A 17,098-nucleotide genomic window follows, 5' to 3' on the forward strand; every position below is an offset into this window, starting at 1 on the left:
TGTACTGTAGACACAATGCTGGCCGGCCCCAGTTTTCTCCTTTCCCTTTCCCAAAGATTTTTGATGTGCAGCTCCTATCAGGACCTCAGTGGTATGAACTTCAAGTTGACACTGCAGGAGAGGAGTTTTTAGATGCTTTGATGTGTGATTTCAAGTGAACAAGGGCGAATGTGATGTACATGCGAGAAAAGACACCAATTAAGGAAGGCGCCACACTCCCAGGGAAGTCACACCATTATTTCTTTGAGACCCACTCAAACTCTGACAAAGGGCATGAATCAAACCAAACCCTTAGGCGAGGGCAGGAAAGGAAAAGTGTGCGTGCGTGCATGGTGTGATGTGACTGGCCCTGAGTCTCTATCTATATGTGTGTGTGTGTGTTTGTGTGTGTGTGTGTGTGTGTGTGTGTGTGTGTGTTTGTGCGTGTGTGTGTGTGTGTGTGTGTGTGTTTGTGCGTGTGTGTGTAGAATGTAGTCGAACTCTGAGACTGGGCAGTAACAAACAAGATAAGACAGTCAGTCAGTGAAGGAAAAGAGGAGAAATTTTCAGGGGATCTTCAACAAGAGGAAGCTCTTGAGACATGCAAGGTGATCCTCTGAGCCATAAGGCACAAAGGCGCGTTCACAGCGGACACTTCAGTGGCTGTTTACTTGAATTCGGGATAGGTTATTACTTTAAATCGAGCTACAGAGCAAAAACAACTGCAAACTACTTAATGCCACGAGTATAAGGATACTGACAACTAGTCTTAAAACCTAGAAAAGCTGGAAAAACGAAAATGAATGCAGTCTAGAGCGATCACTCATTTTCAGCTGGTTCTCAGTGTTTTTCTTTAATATGAACCAGTGAAAAGGTAAATTGAAGCTCAGAGAACAGTCCCTGATTTTTCACAGACCGTATGGCTGTTTTAAGTTGTGACAGTAAACGGTGAAGTGTATGGTTGCATCGTGGTCTGACAGGTCACCAAAGGTCAGTCCAATAAAGGAGCCCTGTGTGAGGCAGTGGAGCTTTTCTTTGCCCTATTTTGCTTGTTCTACCAGAAACATCCACTCTACATTATACTTCTGCATCGCAGTCCTTTATGTCCCTGAGACAAATACTTCCATTCATGGCTGCTACAGAAAAAAAAAGCTTTAATCTTCCCCCATTGTGTATACACAAGCTGCATGTTAACCCGCAACAGCCCAATAAGACAAAGCTTCTTGGAAAACATAAAAGTCAAGGGTAAATCTTTGTTATCCGCCAACTCCCCCCTTGACAACATGAGGAACCTGCACACCACTATTGCTGACACTGTGGACTTGGTCATGGGAACCTTCACGAACCAAATATAAAAAACCTATTAAGTTAACCTTTCACCTTTTCTATTTCTGTCACAGAACACTTCTCAGACTCCTTATGAAAGGATAAACACAGTTTGCAGTAGTAATGGCAGAGATGGGAATTTTCAACTGCCAAGTCATTTAAGATGTCAGCATTGTGAGAGTCAACTTCAAACAGGAAAAAAAAAAAGGTTAAAAGGACCCCCGCTTTATAAATGAGCCATGTCCAGGTTAGCAATGATTGGCTTGTGCAGCGGCAGTGACAGCCCATCAATAATCCCAGCAATGGCAGCTGGGCTGGTGTTATCTGAGAGCCGAGCACTTCAGTGCTGCTGAGAGTCTGTTTTCGGTGCTTATTAGCTTTGGTAAGTAGCTGCAATAAATTAGGAACCAAGCAAAGCCACGTCTGTATGGGCTCCGGTTTGGATGCCATTATGTATCAGTTGTCTAAATGTCAATAATATTAAAGGAAAATTGCATCTCTATCATAAATATTGTAGATAGTTTTAGCGACGTTCACTGCTGTCCGTAGTAAAACTACAACAGGACTGTGGAGTGTAAACTGGTGCACAAAGCTTTGAAAGCTGACTGATTCTGAAATTGCACTTTTTTCCTTTACTGACGTCAACGCTGTTGGCTACAGAAGGCTGCAACTGAGTTGTATAGCAGTTTAATCTATGAACTACAGTTAAAGACTAGGATCTTGTATGAATTACAATATCTTGGTATTAACCCACTACCATAATTTTGGTATGAATGAGTGTCTAATACCCCGTGTGATTCACAGTTTTGTGTGTCAACGTGGTATAAGACACATAAAGCTAAAACAGTGTCACTAGTTGTCAGAGAGCCCAGAATTCATAGTGGCTCCTCTCCAGACAGCGCTGCATGGTTGTGCAGAACGGACATCAGATATAAGTCACTTACTGCATTTTAATAGCCTCCACCTTAATGAAACAATGTACTTTCTATATTTTACATGGAATTACAAGTCAGCCAAGTCAATTTTAATGACTTAACTTCATCTCTAAAGACCTCAAATTAGCATATCACAAAAGGGGTTTTGTGGGTTAGGGTTCATGGAGAGATGGCTCGATAGAAATTCATAATAATGTAGCCACTGCTGGTTTACTTCATAGTTTCCTGAGTTTGAAAGGATAAATAGAGAAAAATAATAACATTTTTCAGAAGCTCTCAAATGGAAGAGGTTTAGCAATTGCTAAGTTACGGTTGCTATGGTACAGGATAATTAGAGAGCGTGCACATGAGGGTGTGACTCAGCACTATCAGTGTACGAATGGGAGCCAGTGAATAAACATTAAGAGGATGTGAAATAAAGCATTGTTTATGCAGCTGCTGCCTCCGACGAGTAAGTAGCCTATGCCAGAATCTCAATTCTATTCCTGTTCTTCAAGACTGTCCAAGGAAGAGGGAAGTAAAAAGACCAGAAACCAGCTTTTATGGATGCTTATATAAATGCAGATGAGGAGTCCAGAGTCCTTAAATCTGTGAAAAAGTGAGTACACCCTCCAGATAAGATGCAGGGGTTTGTGCTTTGAGCTGGGAGAATGCAGTGATCTGTTCAAAGCGCTGATATATTTAGCAGAGATTAAAGAACCATGTGATGCAACAGTAACACAGACGGCTGAAAGATGCACTTTCTGTTTTGTGATTTTGTAAGGTTCAGGGTGTAATTCGTTTCAAAAGAGGACAAGTCGATTCCACACAGTGGCAGGTAACATTAAAAGATGACTCAACACTCCTCTATGTCAAGGTTCCCCTCTTACTTTTTCCCTCCACTTTAGGTTGAGCATTACAGTCTCATAATACCTGTCATGCATATGAAGGCAGACCTCCGTCTCCTCAGCTACAATCTCTGTTATTTACCCTTTTCATTTTTGGAGGAATATCCTCTCTAACATTACATTTCACTTAATGGTATGTGAGAATTTATGCCCCAAAGGATTTTTTACGCTGGGACTATGTAATAAGCACACATTGAAAAAGCAGCTCCAAACATCCATCATTCCCTGCTCTGCTATGATCCAGTTAAAACACTACTGGGCTTGGCAGTGAAGCTGCAATAAAAGCAACCTGACATTGTACATTGTCACATGATTCCCTGCCTACAATAGTGTTTCTCGGAGAGCTCATCTCGAGAGGGATAAATCTGAATAAGCACTGTAAATATATAAAAAACATCTCGCGACAGATTTTCCAGGAGATGATATCTGAAAGTTTTGTTTCATCTCCTCACTGTGTTTCTGTCGTGTAAATGACAAACGCTCTGAGGTTTAAGGCACTTTTGTTCATATCTGTAAATCCTCAGGGTCATCCTCAAGGAAAGCATGATGTACTTTAGTAGAGGCAAATGGAGATCCGCTGGTGCATGACCCGATCAATAAGTGAGACACGGACTCGAGGTTGGGGTGTCACGGATTTCTTTCTATTTATCTATCTAATTCTGCCAGCAGCAACCAATGCGTCACTCTCAGTCTGCAACTGGAAGGCTATAAAAGAGTAAGACTCCAGTTGCAGGTCACATGGGGTGAGGCGCTGGACTTCACAAAATTCTCTGAGCGGGATGGGAGAGAACCGCCGGAGGCAGTTTGCTTTGTGGTGCAAAGCCTCGGATTACACCCTGGTGGAGAAGCTAATTGGCCAGTAGTGCGTTTTAAGTCTAGTCCGCTCACGATTTAACTCCTTCATTAATTGGCGCTTGTGTGTATGCTCTGCAGTCACAAGAAGCTAAAATGAAACGGCCTATGGAAACGATAACCACAACGGAGCTCATTTACGAAACACTCCGTGATAAAGTGCATTGTGCAAACTCAATCCCTGCCCTCAAAGCACCAAACACTTCCAGTTGGGTGCTGGCACATTTTAAAAAGGAGTATATTACTTTACACACAAGAAAAAACAAGCAGAGATGACACTCTGAGGGACTCATCTTGTGGGAAATTTGAATGAGCTGATTCTTCAAATGTGCAGGTTCAGAGGTACAAAGATGGAACAAGCAACCTTCAGCATGGTGAGACAGTTTAACGAGGAGTTCAGACCCAATTATTGACTGAACAGATGTTGTAGTCTATTTCAAGGCACGGTTGTCATGTCAACCAACAGAAACCCAAAAGAACTCATCCATTTCACTTTTCAGGCCGACACTTATTGAGGGACAAACTAATAAGCTTCTGAGATGTACTGCGGTACTGTTCCCGAGCAGAGGCCTGTTTTTAAGGCTTCCTCGCCTGGAACAAGTCCGATGAAAACAAAAACAAGATGAGGACGTTTGTCCCTTTATAAATGGGTACGCCGGCTTTTCAGAATATATTTGGACTTGTTAGACCACGCAGGGAGGCAAAGATGGGCCGCTGACCAGCATTACTGCAGGTCAATTAACCAGTGATTTTTGCTGTCATGGGCACTGAGTTCAGCACAGCATCACTTATGACGTGCTGCGGTTGGCGGTGCAGCTGTCGCGCTGAACACCGGCGAAGTTCAGGTGGCCGCTGCCTGGTCACGGCTGACTGCTGCGAAACATTACACTTTACAAACAACACTATCACACCTCACTAAAAGGTAATTTAAAATAGATAAAACCAGATGGCATAAAAATAAATGCATTCAAAGATGAAGCCAGCCGTTTGCTGTTATGGCGGAACTTCATGTCGGAAATAAAGTAGACATTTATGCAAATGATCGCTCAGTGTAACGCTTAATTCAGATTGGTGCCTCTGTCCTTATCACATATTCATAGGGCCACTCAGCATGCTATGAAGTATTTACATTAAGACCCTTTGTAATGCATTCTACATACTGGAGCACTTCGAGTTAGTTGCACCGCCTGGGGCAGGAGGAGAAGCAGGAGGCCCTCTGCAGATGCCACCGACTCACTGATTACAAAGTCCAGAAATCACTGTTGCCACTAGAAACAGTGTGTGCTCTTCATTTCGCTGCACACCTATTACTTTGCACTCCGTCTGTCTGGGCAGAATCTATAGGGCAACAAAAATTACCCGCACGTAGATGTTTGAGTGTTTCTCCGAAGCGTTTAAGGCATGATGTATGCCATTATAAAAGCAGTGTGACGGCGGCTGCATTGTCAGCACTCTGCTGTTCCACTGGCTGATGGGGGCTGGGAGCTGTTTGAGAACTGGCTGACTGAGGATATGACAAGATAGAGAATATTAAATTACACAGTCCCAACAATAATTACATTTTAAATTAAGCATCTACGTATTAAGGGATATTGGTTAATTTTTAATGATTCTCTCGGGACAACTTATACTTGCCTCTTCTCTTTTTTAGACGTGGTAATTACAACATCTCCGAATGTGCTTTTCTTTTTTCCCCACTATTTTTTCAGCTGATGGTCAAAATAAAAACAACACATATTTTCAGCAGGAATAAGTTGCTGCAAAGGAAGCGCTGCATGAATTTACTGATCCTCCAGCATGACAGACAGACAGACATAATATCATCATGTCTGTCAGATCATGAGAGAAAAAAACATCCCACTGTTGCTTAGGAATTGAAGATATGTCTGCAGCATCGTCCACGAAGCGGCGAGAAGTAGTTCTAATGAGGCTGAATCAACGTGTAATATATGACTTCATCCTAAGCCTGTTTCTGTGTGACAGAATCAATCTCCAGGAAAAACAGGATAAGAGTGCTGGTGTGTGTGTGTGTGTGTGTGTGTGTGTGTGTGTGTGTGTGTGTATGTATATATATATAACGTATAACGTAAATTATTACATTTTAGGATGGAGACTTGGGTCTAAGGTTAGGTCTAGATTAAGGTCAGGGTTTGGCAAGAAGTAGTGATGATTACCTTTACGGTAAGTCTCCAGAAAATTAATGCAAGTCTATGGAATGTCCCCAGAAGTGGTGGAAACACAGCTGTGTGTGTGTGTGTGTGTGTGTGTGTGTGTGTGTGATGCCATGACACGTGTACTCCCTCCATGTTCATATTGAACTGTCGTCCATATTACGCAGTCTTTGAGGAACAGAGCAATCAAGGAAGGAGAGCAGCCTCGTGTTGCACTGCTCCAAAGCACAGCCTCATTTTTCTGTTTTGCACTGCTTCAGACGTGCAGACGGACAGTCACCCTGATTCATTCACCCTGTAGGTGGGTAGGGGTCGGGGTAAGGGGGGGTGGGGTTAGTGTACGTATCCAAATGTAATGCTCTGGATTAAATCAGGAGAGATACATACTTCCATTCTGATAAATACAGTTTGTCAAGTGTGCACGATGACTGAAATCAGGCGTGGAGAAGAGCACCAGGTCGTGCTGTGAGGCTGAGCTGAGTTCACGGCACCATCACCACCAGAGAAATTATTTAACATCACTTTTAATTAAGTCAGCGTACACAGTGGCTCATTACAATGGAAGGTTGATTTACTCCAGCTCAGCTCAGTTCCCTGTTTATGCCCGTGTCTGTGGCCACTCAGGCTTGCCCCCATGCTCAGCGGTGTCACTGCAGGCTGATGAACATTACAACATACATGACCGCAGTAATACGGGAACTGACAGCAGAGTAAGAATAGCACTGGTCTTTGTGATGCACTATTCTCAACGACCTCCACAGAGATAGTAAAGGCGGCATAAACATTTTGTGCATGCATTGTTTTCCTGAAGGTTAAACTTGCCCTTCATGGAATTAATTCATTCTTAATGCACCAGCCGGGTCCTGCAAAGTGTTGTTGGGTAAGGAGGATGATACGTGCTCCATGTACAAGTGAGAAACTTTTCTCAGCATGGAGGAACTAGTACAGCACTGGAAGAAATGCACAAAAACAAGGCTGTTGTGCTCAGAGACATGAGTCACCACATTCTTCAGCGTCACAACCTGCCTTCAGCTCCCAGCTCGTACCATCAGCGTCTATTATACCTGATGCAGACCTTTCCACTGACGTATTTAATACCCACCAAAACCTGACATTTACTTAAGTTGAATTGTTGTAAATGCATCAAGGACGGTGCTGAGTATTGTTAACCTGAGCCTTAGTTTCATAGTTTTGCCCTTGACTTCAGTGTGATAATGTTTAACTATAAGTTCTAACTCCAGTGATGTTCCACCATTTTCTTGCTGTTACTGTTTAAAAAAACATCAAAAATGATGAGCCACACTGTTGCACAGGGCAACATGTTCCCTGATCACTCTCAACATGGGAACTGTAATTTGTTTTGAGTCGATCCCACATACACCGTCCTGGTGCGATGAATATGCACTCATGTACCCAATCTGCGCCTGAACATAGTCTGCAACAAATGTACTAATTACTCACTGCCCAGCTTTCTAAGGGAATGATTTAGTCCTTAAAAATAGAAACAACGCGCTGCATTTGTCACTTGTTTTTTAAAGATTTTCATATTCCGATGGACCAAGAACAAACACATTGTTGGTTCTTTATGCTTTACAAAATGAAGGAAAAGGGGAAAAGAAAATAAGTTTAAAATAAAGTGAATTATTCTTTAATGACAATTTCCTGGCCCCATAACCACAGTCACCATAACCACAGTTGTTCTGGTTGCTTACACTTGACTGTGAGCTAATGCTTCCACACGCACAGATGGAGATAACTTGTCCAATTTGCGCTGTTGCCACAATCCAATTTGTGGTGGGGGAGCATCGTCGTCATATAATTCCTGTCCACAGGAGCTAATTTTCGTCTCAGAGTTTGTGCTCATTTCACAGAATTCTATGACTCTTTTAGAAGCATTGGCATTTAGCTCATTAAATATCGAAATACACATAACGCGTTAACTCCCCACCTGAGGGCTGCATTAGCCACTTTCATTTGGATGCAGATCATTTAGACCAACACGGCAAAATCGCTGCTTCCATAGCTGGCAGAGAGAGCGCTCTTAGTGGGGAAAAATACAGAATAAACAATTCCACCAGTGTAGAGGAGCAGGTTTCCCGGCAGATAAAAGTCCAGAACTGAGGAGGGATCATTAAGTGAATAATAAGACGGCTGCTTTCCTGCTGGAGTCATCGTTGCAGGTCTTGCTTATGATAATAAGCAGAAAACAGTATCACAAGGAAGGAAAGAGCAATTAGTGATTTCTAGATCGTCACTGTCCTTCAGTTCTAATTCTGGCTTTATCAGAAATAGCTCTGGACTAATAAATTGGTTGTCATGTATGGTCCTGCCTGAATGTTACAGGTTTGACAGGTAACCATGGTGACAGAGACAACCGCAAAGATCGGTAAATCATCTCCTCCTGAGAAATGCCACGATGCTGCTCTCCCCCTCTGGTATAGTAATAACTACACTAGATGCTGGGCTTTTCATCTGCACTCTGTGCTGTATTGGATAGCCTTTGCTCCCTATCTGCAAAGGAGAGCCGGTCCCGCTGTGTACTTTGGCCTTTGTTTCACCGCTGGCCGGCCAACTCGCTGCCCCCCAGCAAACACACATTTTGGTGGTCTGACTAACTCTCGTCCTAATTAGCCACAAATCACTGAGTGCATTTGAAAATCATCACTAACCTTACCAATAAAGAACACCAATAAAAATGAGCAGGTCTTCGATTAAAGCATTTAAAGCCCATATGTAGAGTGGGGCAGTCCAGTACATTAAGTGATTGTAGTGGATTTCTATTGGCATTATGCTATGAAGAGAGAGAGAAATGCACACACACACACACACACACACACACACACACACACACACACACACACACACACACACCGCTGCAACCACACAATACTGCAACCATGAACTATGAGGTTCATGGTTTCTCGGCTAAATTACTCCATCATGTAGCAGTCGGTCCTTCAACTCTCAAAAACAACTCTCATAGTACTCTTTAGCATTACTTTTTTTTTTTTTTTACTCTTTTACTTTCGAGGTCCACATAAATACTTCTCTACTTTCAGGACCAGATGTCTTTCAAAACTGCATGTTTTTGGTACAGTATGAACACACAGCAATGTCAATATAATCAATATGCTGCAAAGCATGTTTCCCAGCACCACATATATATATATAAATAAATAACCCTCACTCTGGCTCCTGTTCAGAGCTCTCTGAAATCCTCTTGACCTGTCAAATCTGTGTACAGTATGTGTGAGACACTTAACTAATAACGGCGCTGCTTCACAGCCTGTTACCACAGAGGGAGACGTGTCGGACACATTCCCTCAATCTTCAGATGTGGAGAACATGTCTGGCTATTTGATTAATGCTGCAGCTGGGAGCGAGATCTAATTGTAAAAGCAGGATAAACACTTACTCAGAGAAAGGAAACAGTGCAAATCAGACCACTCCCCAGAGTATTGAGGAAGGAAATTGGTTTAAGGATGAGACACATGCTTGCGTACCAATGCAGAGCCCTGTCACCCCTCTCTTACTCTCTCTATCTAACCTTCTCCACCCCTACTGCGGCACCTTTGATTCAGATTTTCACAAAAAATTGAGAATGTGACACAGCTCTTTTGCTTTTTCCTCCCGACTGTATTAGCTATGCTTGTCCTGCGAGCACTAAGTCAGATCCTTGGATCTGATTGTAACTGATGACTTGAGAAGATATAAATCACACTTGAATTGCAGCCCTGAGATGTCAGCCATTAAAATACAGTGCCGGGTACCCGGAATACATATGAGATGATTGGTAGTCTGCAATGCTGTATGACACGACTGGGTAACCTTATGCAAAGGTGTTCAACTGAATGTTTAATATCTGGGTCTGTTTAAATAGCTGTCAGGATGTATTTCAAGTAAAGCAACTGAGAGTATCATTGAGGGAATCTTAACACATAGAATAAGGAATATATATTTAAAGCACTTCTTCCTCGGGGTTGTAGAAATCACTTCCACACAAGAGCGGAAGAGCTGAACGAACGGGTCCAGCTCAAGAAACTGGATTTAGGTGTTTGCAAATAATCCACCGGCCTTGACTGAAGACAACGCCGTGCCACGAGGGAAAAGCTGATCGCCACAAATCACTCCAGCCAAAAGTCAATTAAAGAGCCGGCTAAAAAGCATTTTACATCTAATTACATCACACAAATCGTCCTGGACAGCACACACATGTTCACCAGAGCCATTTATTTGCAATACAATGACAGCAGCCCTCACTGCAAGGCTTACAGTATTAAGCTTTTTTTCCCCCAAGCATGCCTAGTGAAAGGAGTTTTTAACATAATTACCTACGTCTGTGCCACTGCTGATTCTATTACTTTTTACTGCCTTTTTTGTGATTCCTTGGGAGCTGATTATAGAAGTGACTTTAAATGAAAAGATAGTGCTCTTTTTAATGCTGGCACCATTTCACTGGATTACATAGCATCCAACTCTACAGACCCACAACCCCAGAGATAAGAACCCTGGACCTGCACTCACATTAGAAAGAGGTGAGTTTAGGATATAGATTTTATGTAACTGGTCTCAGAAGCCATGACATAAAAAGAGGAAGGTATGAAATTGTGTTTAGTGAGACAAGCATGTGTGTGGGGGTTCTTTGTCAGGGGAAACCTGATGGATTATGTGAAAGATCTGGTGTAATTTATTTTAGAACCATGATTTTCAACCTGGAATCAATGCTGCATTTTCATAATCATCACAAATATCAATATCAGTGCACCAGTGAATGTCTAATTTTAATGCAATTTCCTTACGCTAGTATTCAGTCACTGACCAGTATAACCAGTCTTGACAGGGTGAGCGGCAGTGCTGCATGTTTTGCTGAATTCCTTCTCGTCTCGGGCTGACATGGCTCGCCATTGGCAGACTGGTGGCCATTAAAAGACTGGCCCTAAGACTCAGGAGTCGCAATAAAAATCTCTGACCAGCCAACAGGGGAGGAATTTTACACTTTATGAGATGAACACTGGGGAGATTGAAAACCCCATACCTCATTACTAATTACACTTCAACCAAGAAAAGCTAAATGAAATCCCCCAAAGAACAGAACTTCCATTAAACATGATAAGTGGGTTACTGGGCTTCTATAAACCTGACACGGGCCAGTATACAATTCAGTACCTACAACAGTTATCATTTCTCCTGCTGGCCCTCCAGTAATTAATGTTCTCACCAATTTCCAGCTCTCAGCCTGGAGCTGTGGCTTTGGTGGACTTCTAGAACCTTTTTCCTCCAGACTGCCCCCGGCCAAAAACGAGAAAAAAATTAGGTGAAGGCGTTATTAATGACACCATGGAAAGGTTAAACTCATAAGGTAACTGATGGAAGACCTTCAAATTAGATTAAATAAATCCCATTTACTTCTAACTTTGGGCTCTTTCCAGTCATGCCTGGTGTTTGCTAAATAGAGAAAAGACATGTCATTGTCTGTGCTGCTGAATGAACAGGATATGATCCAATACCTCGCTTGGTTTGATATTGTACATGTGAAACCTGTCAAATGATTCCACCACAAAAGGAGCTCGGCGCAACAAATCAAAGACGCTCTGGTGTGTTTGTAGGACTGGAGAGCATTAAATCTCCAAAATAAACTGTCTCCCTGGGTGCCCTGGTGGACTCACTGGACTCTTGGATTCTGTGCACAGCCTACTGGCATTTCAGTGAGGATGACCTGCTTTGGCATTATGACACTCTGGTATGTGTAGGGTCTGGTTCACTTGGTCCTTTCAACCAGTTTAACACGGTACGCCAACAGAGCCAAGTCCATCTATCCGAGACATCCACCTTGGCTCCGACAGGCTGTCAGTCCAGCAGCTGGTGTTTATTGCTAGTTCTCTCTCACTTGCTTCACAGCTAATACTCCAGCAGCCTCTCTATTGCTGTGTTTATGTTAAGCATATCGCAGCAGTTTTAAGCCCACCCCATCCCCTCCTCACCAATCTGCTCTTCCACTCCCTCCCTCCCTGCCTCCCTCTGTCCTGGTCCTCTAATTTCAAAATAATGGGAATTTCTGGGAAAACTTGCCTCATTGATTAAACTGTCACACTTGACCACTATGATTGATAAAACTTCATTCAAACATGCCGTGCCCTGACAGCAGTTTGAGTGACGCAGCAGAACACAAACAGGGGGAAACTAGCAGCAGGGGGTTTGACACGAGGGGCTGTTCTGTGCTGTCACCTTTGCATCATATCTGCATTCAAACGCCTCACACAGCCACACCGCACCGTTTTCTACTTACAAGGCAGTGGAAGATTTAGGTCTCCTGTTTCACATCAGAGTTGAACCCCTCTACTTATCATCTGTCAAGGCTCGACGAGTCTGTGGAGACCAGCTGTATTTACAGAGATGTGTTCGTCTGGGGACAACTGCAGTGGGCTCAGGCTTAAACATGAGGTGAGGCTTAGAATCTATAAGCCTATAGCCACACACCACTATGCATACAATTTTGACATGCCTCAGGCAACTTCAACGCTAATCGTGTTTTGTGTGACTACCATTTTTCTGTCCTGACTGGAGGTCTTGCCCAATAAAGCACAACTTTTTCTGAACAGCTGTGATGGCAGAAACGAAGCAATGAGCCATTTTGAGGCAGGGCCCTGAACATGTGTCCTGTTGTTATGAACTAACACTCATAAAAACTGTAACACCAGGTCTTGCCAATGCATACTCCTTTTCCTACTAGATGGGAATTGTCATGTATGGTTTCGCACTTGCTCGATAGCATCAGTTAAGTCAGATGTTTTTTATGCTTTTCTGCTACATGCAGCTGTAGAGGTATATGTAAATCTATATTACAATATTAACATGTACCATCATATAGCAAAGTCTATAGATAAACAGTTATGGTGGATAAAATACCTGACGTGTCTGTTTTTGGCTGATCAGGTGAATTAAACTCCTTACAAAATCACGTAAGCATCGAACACTATCACAAACCTGTCCTCACTGATTTGAAGTTTGTAATCTGATATGACCCTACAACTCACCAAGTCATTCTGATACCTAAACCTAACCAAACTGCAACCGTTTAACCCAATGTTAAAAAGGCTCTGTGGCAGGAAGGCATTGTGCATAGCTTTGATGAGAGGAATGTATAAGAGAGCCGTAGCAGTTGCTCTGGGCGTCTCATACAGCTCTGGATGGGTTTACACTGGAGTTAGTTGAAAGCCCGGTGAGTCTCATCCAGACGCTACACAGTACCTTGTGTGTGTGTATGAAACGCCAAGGGGCGTGACAAAGTGTCTGTATATGATACTGTGGGAATGAGAACAGGTTGTGTAAACATGACAGTTACTGTGACGGGACCATGGAGGGTTGGACCTGCACTGGTATGGAATTGCACAAAGACAGCAGCCGCGGACAGCTTCAGGGAAAACAATTTGCACAAGAATGCAAAGTGTTTGATGGAAGGCAAAAACTACTGCAAGGAACTACGGAAGTAATTCTCAACATTTCCTATTGCCTTTTAACAGTATTACAAAGTGTATGCAAACAGTAATGCAAGAACAGTGAACAGTTAGTGCAATGCAATGTAAAAATCATAAGAAAAAATTCCAACTGTGACCTCAAAGACTTGAAAATGTTACTTCATAGAAAGATCCGCCGTGTGATAAGACAGGCCCCCACAGCAGCAGAGTGTCACAAATCTCTCTCATTCCTTTTTGTCCCCACAGCTGTTGTTACAATGTGTACGATTTTCTGTCCCCATAATTTTCATTGTACTGTTAAGCTTACTATCCAAGGTCAACCTGAGCATAGCTGAGTGAAAGTCGTTTCAACTTTTTGACGGACCTGCTTTTTTTCTTTGATTTGTCCCCTTCGTGCACTGCAACTCTCCGTCAACTCGTGTCAAAGGCTACACCAACGCACACTGAAATCCACGGGAGATTTATTATTACCATTAACTGATGTGTGATGCCTTTACGGCCGCGGGCCAACCACGGCCCCTGGTCCATTTTTAATTGGCCCTGAGAAAATTCTAAAAATATAATGGAATATGGCCCACACATGAAACTTGCACTTGACTGTATTGTACTTTGTTGTTTTAACACTAGGTGGAGCTACTGTCTTCAACAAGGCCCAAAACAAAATTAATCAAAGAAAAAAATTTGGCACGATGAACAAAAATGGCAGAAAGCCAGCAAGTGATTGCAGAAAATTTCAGGTACAGTGGGAAAAGAAATATTTCTCCATAGAAGTCAAGTGTGTCTGTTTGATTTGCAATGAAACTGCTGCAGTGATGAAAGAGTATAATGAGCGACGACACAATGAAACTAAACATCAGCGAGAAAGAATGTTAAGCAAATAGCAGTATCCTGCTAGCTCAACAACATTTTTTTTACCGTGCTAACAAAACACAACAAAATGCCACAACAGCTACGAGGCAGCTCAGATAATGTGGCGAATCTAAGACTTGGAAATATCACGGTGTCAGAAACGCTTGTGTTTTTGTTTTTTACTTGATTGCATGTCGATATCGATGGTGTATACGAGGACCTACTCTATCAGTCTGATGTGCGCTGGCTTGGTAGCAGCTCCGTGCCGCAGCAGTTTTATTCCCTGAGATCAGAAATTGACCAGTTTTTGAAAGAGAAGGACCGACCCCTTCATGAACTGAGTGACCCTCTATGCTTGGCACATCTTACTGATCATCTTAACACACTGGACTAGAGCCTGTAAGGCAAAGACCAGCTTGTACCACAACTTCATGCACACATGAAAGCTTTCTGTGCGAAGCTTCGTCTCTTTGAGACACGACTGCAACTTCAATGTTGCGCACTTCCCCACGCTGTCAGAAAACGAATTTGCTTCTCCAAAGGCCAACCTTTCTGCTATGAAGGGGAAATATCCGTCTGTGATCACATCTCTTATGACAGAATTCAGTCAGCGCTTCCAAGATTTTTCTATCATTGAGAAAGACATCAAGCTGTTCTCAACTCCCTTCCTGATGGATGCAGAAGAAGTGGAAGAGAGTCTGCAATTAGAACTTATCAAAATGCAGCGTGATAATTCTCTGAAGAATCAACATCAGCTTCTCTCCCCACCCGACTTCTACCGGCGCTTGGAAAAGGCCAAGTTTCCTCTGATGAGACTCAACATACATACATGAGCAAACATTTTCTCTTTTAACTCTGAACAAAAGCAGCTTGAGAACCAAAATAAATGAGCGACAGCCATCTCTGTGGCGGTCTGTCCATTTTTTTTAACAAATTTTAGTTGATGTGTTAACCCCAATAACTCATTTGCATAACTATCTTATATATACCCATCCCCTTGTCCCCTTGTCCCCTTATTTCCCCCTCTTCATACAGGGCTGTGCAGGGGGATCGCCATCCTGACTAAGAAGCAATCTGAGGCTGCTGTTTTGAGAATGAGCTGCCAACCCTTCTTGTGACAATAAATGAAAACCCATTGATGGAAAGCTGTGATGTGGGCTGTTTTTTTTCTTTAAGCACATTCAATAATCGAACGAAATTTACCTACATTTGATTGAGTTTCTTAACTTTAACACACAATATACTCAGGCGATACACCTGAGCAGCCCAGCTGTTCATATATTTCTCTGTACGTGGTTTGGACGGCCCTGCTTTACGGTTTCAAACTTTACAGCCTCTTTCCACAGGCAGACTAATTCCAACCACCCTGGATATATTAACATTGCAGGGAGCAGATTTACTCCTACCGTAAGACACTCATAATAGTCAGTGAGGGCCCACTTTACACAGAGATGAAGTGGAAGATTTATATTTTAAAATTCTATTCATGATAATGAATATGAGTAATATTGAATGGGTCATTATGGGACTCCAGTCCTACAATGAATTTAGGGCATAATCCTAAATACCACTGAGAAATGTACGGCCCATGCTGACGAGGTCTGCCCAGGCAGTCTTTTTCCTTTCTCTCTCTTTCTTTTTTTCAGTCAACAGTGTGTGCATGGTACCACATACTGATTCGCTTTATAAAGTGCAAGTTCAGTAAAGATGTCAGGGGCCTGGTGTCACTGACACTTCTGGAGTGAGGAGGATTGTTCAGAAAGTAGCAAGATAAAAACTATGGATTATAAGTCCCATGTTCAAGCTCATACTTGAAGCTGCATTCAGACAAACCTAGACTAAATGACTAAAAAGAGCAGACTAACACATGCACCAGGCTGGAGCATCCCACTGTGTCACGACTGCATGAAAAAACAGATGTAAAGAACAGCTTCAAGGCTGCTGAACAAGGAGGATTAAGCAGACTGAAGGCCGCCATGCGGGCGTTTGTCGCCCAATCAGAAACGCATATAGAAAACCACATAAAACATGTCAAAACACAGTGTAGCACGTGTGTGCACTGTGCAAAAACACAGCAGAAGCACAGCACCAGTGGTCAAAGTAAAACCAAAGTTTTCCTCACCGTTGAAGCTGCTGAGGGCAGCGAGTGGGTGTCGGAGCAGCTCAGATAACATCCCTCCAGTGTTTGGCGCACTCGCAGGTGAAGATGCTCCTGTCAAAGGTCAGCTGGACCCCCGGCTATCTCGAGCTGCTCCTTCGGGGGGGCATCTTAAAGCAATGGCTTACTGATGTTCATTGAAAAGGCTTGTTCAAGTTAAAAAGAACATTTCATAGGAGGAATTGGAGGTTTCGGCAGTCTGGACATGTTTGCTGTGTGCTGACTTAAGGTTGTCTGGGTGCACTGATGTCCGAGCAGTGAAGACAGCGAGCAGCAGCGTTTGTTTCACAACAATTCTTCCAGCCAGTCTCTGTACTAACACAACGCACTCACACCAGAGCGCATTTTAACTTTGTTTGTTCGTCCCAATGCTCCCCACAGAACAGGAGAGGCGGCGGGGGCGGACAGCTAGCCACCCGTTAGCCCCCAGAGAGTGGAGTAAGCTAGTTTAGCTGTTATGTCTGAA

The sequence above is a fragment of the Chaetodon auriga genome, chromosome 9, assembly GCF_051107435.1.
Source record: "Chaetodon auriga isolate fChaAug3 chromosome 9, fChaAug3.hap1, whole genome shotgun sequence".
Taxonomy (NCBI): domain Eukaryota; kingdom Metazoa; phylum Chordata; class Actinopteri; order Chaetodontiformes; family Chaetodontidae; genus Chaetodon; species Chaetodon auriga.